The sequence below is a fragment of the Antechinus flavipes genome, chromosome 1, assembly GCF_016432865.1.
Source record: "Antechinus flavipes isolate AdamAnt ecotype Samford, QLD, Australia chromosome 1, AdamAnt_v2, whole genome shotgun sequence".
Taxonomy (NCBI): Eukaryota; Metazoa; Chordata; class Mammalia; order Dasyuromorphia; family Dasyuridae; genus Antechinus; species Antechinus flavipes.
In genome coordinates, this window is record NC_067398.1 from 597,531,586 (window position 1) to 597,537,585 (window position 6,000).

Here is a 6,000-nt window from a genome sequence, read left to right on the forward strand (position 1 = left end):
TGGGGAAATAAAATCAGCAAGATTTAATAGATAGTTGAAAGTAGTGAGGGTAAAGGACAGTGAAGAATCAAGAAAGAATAGAAATGCTGTGTTGTGAACCACACTTAGTTCCCACAGTCCTCTCTCTGGGTGTAGATAGCTCTCTTCATCACTGAACAATTGGAATTGGTTTGAATCATCCTATTGTTGAAGAGAGCCATGTCCATTAGATTTGATCATCATATAATCTTCTTGTTGCTGTGTATAATGATGTTCTGGTTCTGCTCATTTCACTTAGCATCAGTTCATATAAGTCTTTCTAGGCCTCTCTGAAATCATCCTGTTGGTCATTTCTTACAGAACAATAATATTCCATAACATTCATATTCCATAATTTATTCAGCTGTTCTACAATTGATGGGTATCCATTCAATTTCTAGTTTCTAGCCACTACAAAAAGAGCTGCCACAAACATTTTTGCACATGTGGGTCCCTTTACCTCCTTTAAAATCTCCTTGGGATATAAGCCCAATAGAAACACTTCTGGATCAAAGGGTATGTACATTTTGATAACTTTTTGAGCATAGTTCCAAATTGCTCTCCAGAATGATTGGATTCGTTCACAGTTCCATCAACAATGTATCAGTGTCCCAGTTTTCCTACACCCCCTGCAACATTTGTTATTATCATTTCCTGTCAATCTGAGAGATGTGTAGTGGTACCTCAGAGTTATCTTAATTTGCATTTCTCTGATCAATAATGATTTAGAATACCTTTTCATATGACTAGAAATAGTTTCAATTTCTTCATCTGAAAATTGTCTGTTCATATCCTTTGACCATTTATCAATTAGAAAATGGCTTGAATTCTTATAAATTTGAGTCAATTCTCTATAGATTTTTAGAAGTGAGGCCTTTATCAGCACCTTTGAGTGCAAAAATGTTTTCCCAGTTTATTGCTTCTCTTTTAATCTTATCTGTATTAGTTTTGTTTGTACAAAAACATATTTAACCTAATATAATAAAAATTATCTATTTTGTGATCAATAATGAGCTCCAGTTCTTCCGTCACAAATTCCTTCCTCCTCCACAGATATGAGAGGTAAATTAGCCCATCTTTGTTTTATTCATCTTATCTCACCATAGAAGTTTTTCATGCATAGTATGCTCTCATGTATTTGTTCAGTGAAAGAAAAAAAAATGATAGACAGTAAGTTAATGAAGCTCATTTTCTTTTGTAGATGATAAACTAACTCATAATAAATACATTTTTTCATCTTTTCAAGAAGGCCAAGTAATTTTGTTTCCCAGAATAGTATATGGGAAAAAGCAACATTTTAAAGTTGATTTTTACCTTGGCTACTTTCAGGTAATTCAGTTTCCCCTCCGTTCTTGTACACCTATATCACATTAATGTTTTTCATTAAAAAATTGAGAACCTAGGATGGAAGAGTCATGACTATGATGACAGCTTCTATGAAAACATCTGGGATTGGGCAATAGCCTGCAAGCTCATAATGAGTCAACAATGTGTCATGGAAACAATAAAGCTAGGTAGCACTGAAAGTCTTAGTCTCCAGAACAAAAAAGGTAATAGTTTTATTATCCTCTGCACTGATTAAACAATATTGGAACACTGTATTCTGTCTTGGTTACAACCCACTTTTTAAGATACAATTTAAGATTCAGAAGAAAAGAAATAAGATAGTGATGAGAGTTGAGGAACATGGCACATGAGGATTGGCTGCAGGAGCTAAGAATGCTTAGTCTGGATTAAAAAAAAAAAGGTTGAGGGAATTTATAATAGTTGCCTTCAAGTATTTAAAGGATCATGTAGAGAAGAGATTAGATTTATTCTGTTTGCTCTTAGCGATGCCAGGTAAAACTCTTAACAGGGAAATAAGTGGCATTGAGAGGAGGTGGGTTCTTCCATCATGATAACTTTGAGCAAGAGATGGATGACCACTCATAGGATATATTATAATGGGGGCTATTGTTGTAGGCATGAGTCAAACTAAAAAGATACTGATATCCTTTCTAATTCTGAAACTATGATGCTTGAAGGGCCTTATTTTACTTTATGTATCCTCTGTGAGGATAGAGGGTATGATTTTTCTCATTTTACAAATAAGGGAATTGAGATTAGAAGTCACTTAAGTGACTAAAATCATATAGCTTATACATTTTTGAATCATGATTTGAATCAAAATATTCATGATTCTGATTCCAGTACTTTATTCATTTTATAATATTTCCTCCCCATCAGTCATTGTCATCACTACTCAAAGCCTGAATCATTTGTGGTATCTTTCTCCTTTTTTTTTTTTTTTTTAACTGTTTCTATTTATTTATTTATTTATTTATTTTTATTATAACTTTTTATTGACAGAGCCCATGCCTGGGTAATTTTTTTTTTTTTTACAACATTATCCCTTGCACTCACTTCTGTTCCAACTTTTCCCCTCCCTCTCTTTATCCCCTCCCCCCCGACGGCAAGCAGTCCTATACAAGTTAAATATGTCATGGTGTATCCTAGATACAATATATGTGTGCAGAATCGAACAGTTCTCTTGTTGCACAGGAAGAATTGGATTCAGAATGTAAAAATAACCTGGGAAGAAAAACAAAAATACAAGCAGTTTACATTCATTTCCCAGTGTTCTTTCTTTGGGTGTAGCTGCTTCTGTCCATCCTTGATCAATTGAAACTGAGTTAGATCTCTTTGTCAAAGAAATGCACTTCCATCAGAATACATCATCATACAGTATCGTTGTTGAGGTATATAATGATCTCCTGGTTCTGCTCATTTCACTTAGCATCAGTTCATGTAAGTCTCGCCAACCCTCTCTGTATTCATCCTGCTGGTCATTTCTTACAGAACAATAATATTCCATAACATTCATATGCCACAGTTTACTCAACCATTCTCCAATTGATAGGCATCCATTCATTTTCCAGTTTCTAGCCACTACAAACAGGGCTGCCACAAACATTTTGGCACATACAGGTCCCTTTCTCTTCTTTAGTATCTCTTTGGGATATAAGCCCAGTATCTTTCTCCTTTGTTTATATCAAAATTAAATACATTAGATCTTTTACAGACCACTTTTAAATGACAAATAGATATATAATACAGTTTTGGGACCTAAAAATCCAGAATTTACATAATTCACATTCTATTTATGCAACCCTTATTGAGTAACATAATCAAATTTAGAGCCAATGCATTATGAGACTTTTATGATGTAATTATATTGCCAATTGTTTAAATTGACTTTTAAGTATCAGCACTTATTTACACTGTAGTTTGAAATTTAAATAGAATTTCAAAGGCTAAACTTCTTTTAAAATTATTTTATCATTAAAACTTTTTTTTATGAATTTAACTTGCCAAAAGTTAAATACCCTTTATGTGTAAGGCACTGGGTATACAAAAACAGAAATGAAAGTCATTGCCTCTGTTCCACTATAATTAAAGAGGTTACATTAATGTACATAGAATGTTTTTTTAAACCAAGTATCTGAGGTCTTATTGTGTTGTAAAAATGTATAAATTTTTATAATGGCTATGCTATATTTATTTGAATTTTTCCTTGATTCTCTGGGTCCTGAAAGTCAGTTTTTGAGCAGTTTCTCTGTGATGCCTTTGACATTTTCTATTCTGCATGTTTATGTGAACAAAAAGAAGAGGAAGGGAGACATCTATCTTTTATTTCTTTTTTTAAAGCAATGTCTTAAAAGTCAATGCTGTAGTGTCCCCAAAGATTATTCTAACCAGTCATCTTGTGTGCCCTCCAGATTCCAATATTCATCTACCATAAATGATAACTGTTCATCCACCATAAATGATCTCCAAAGTTTTGCTAAGAAGCAATTCACTATAGTATAAAATTTGATGTTAAATGGATATGCCTTGAATTTGTTCTGCTATTTCTAGTACTAAATGTTCTGAAAAATTCCAATATCAAAAACATAGAGAATTTAGTATAATATAATGTTAGTATAACATAACAATTCAGTCCAGTGATCCTCTCTTCACATAAAGGACTTAGATATACTTTGGGGTCTTTTCATTATTTTGCACAGATGATCTCATAATTTTGATAGTCCTCAGACTCACAAAGGTCAAAATAGGAAATTTTAACAGTCACTTAATGGAATCCTTAAGAAAGGACTAAAATCCAAACACAGAGAAAGTACAAAAACCAAACCAACCAAACAAACAACAAACCCACCACTGTTCTTTCTCCATTAGTGAGTAATCTTTTTCTTCCCCATCTATATATTTTTCTTATTTATTGCACCATCTTCACTTTTTCCAGCTGTCTTTATAGATCCTCTATCATACTTCAAATATCTATATAACAAAGTTGCATTTTCTAAAATACAATTGACCTTTAAAGTCTGTGATGACTGCATTAGCACCCTGGATACCTTAGAATTAGCCAGAGTCAGGATAAGCAAAAGTCCTTAGTCTTTATTTTTGGTCTTTAGAGGTAGGATTGATGGAGGAAGCAGAATCTCTGCAACCTTCCTTTTTCATCTCCCGCAGAAGTGACTTTGGCTAGTCTTACTCTACCCCCTAATCCTGCCTATAATTCTTTGTATACACCAATTATAGAACCAGCACAGGATACTGAGAAGGGCCATTTTCCAAGCATATGCTTATAGAGTATTGTCCAATTGGTAATTAGCCTTAAGTGCTCCAACGACCTCAGTGCATCAACTCAAGAGTTTCAGCCCTTTACAAAAGCCTTTTCTGTTATAATTTAAATAATATTCTATTTGGCAAATTTGTCATTGTGCGAAAGATGATATTCTTCATTTTCCCCAATGGATCAGCTTATCAGTAATTGTTCTGTGTGGAGGGGCCACTCTTAATTTTGCTGAATATAATGTACCTCAACATGTCTCTGAACTGAAAATTCTTAATTTTGAAAACTTATTTTGTACAACTGGATCCCACAGTCTCTTTTCCTTTAATCAACTCTGGGTAGAAACAGAAAACTTTTATTTACTGCTCAAATAAGAGTCCTTTTGAAAAATTATAGTATGTCAAGGTTGTTTGGTCTAATTTGTTTCCCTTCACCCACAAACACGTAGATCCTATTTTTCTTTATTGTAGTAAGTTTATTTATTTTTAATACACATTGCTTTATGAATCATTTTGGGAGAGAAGAATCATAGTAAAAGGAAAAAACCAAGGGAGAGATAAAAAAACAACAAAAGAAGTGAACATAGCATATATTGATTTACATTGTCTCCTTAGTTCTTTTTCTGAATGCAGAGGCATTTTCTGTCCAAAGTCTATTAGGATTGTTTTAGATTACTGAATTACTGAGAAGAAACCAAGCCTTTCATATTTGATCATTGCACAATCTTGCTCTTACTCCATGCAATGTATTCCTGGTTCTTCTTGTTTTGCTCAGCATCAGTTCATGTAAATCTTTCCAGGCCTTTCTATAATTAGATTGTTCATCATATAGGTCCATTTCTTAGTGAATTATGACATCTTTAGGAGCCTCTTCACTGTCTCCTCATTTCCTTACCATCATCCATCTTTTTGGGGAGATCATTTTGGTATTATTGAAATCACTTCAGGCAGATTTAAAAAAGATTTCCAAAAGAAAGGGAAAAGGATAAAACAGGCTGTTCCTGGTGTGTGCCTGTTTAAGAATTGTTACAATTATTTCATCAATAATATAGTTTTGCCCCATGAAACATTCATATCATATTTTGATGAGGCTGTACCTTAGAGAGAATGGATATGTTCTGATGTCATCTTTTAAAAAATGAAATAAGTAAATAGGAGATAAATTAACTATTGCAAATACTACATATGAGGAGGCCAACTCAAAATTAAATTATGTATTGAGTTTCCCCCTAATTATCTAAATGGATGGTTTGATTGGAATGGTAAACAAAAGAATTCAAAAGATACAAGTGAATTTATTATTGGATCATTGTGTAATTCTGTAGCATGGGGGCACTTATATGTATTTAGTTGATTAGATCCATTATT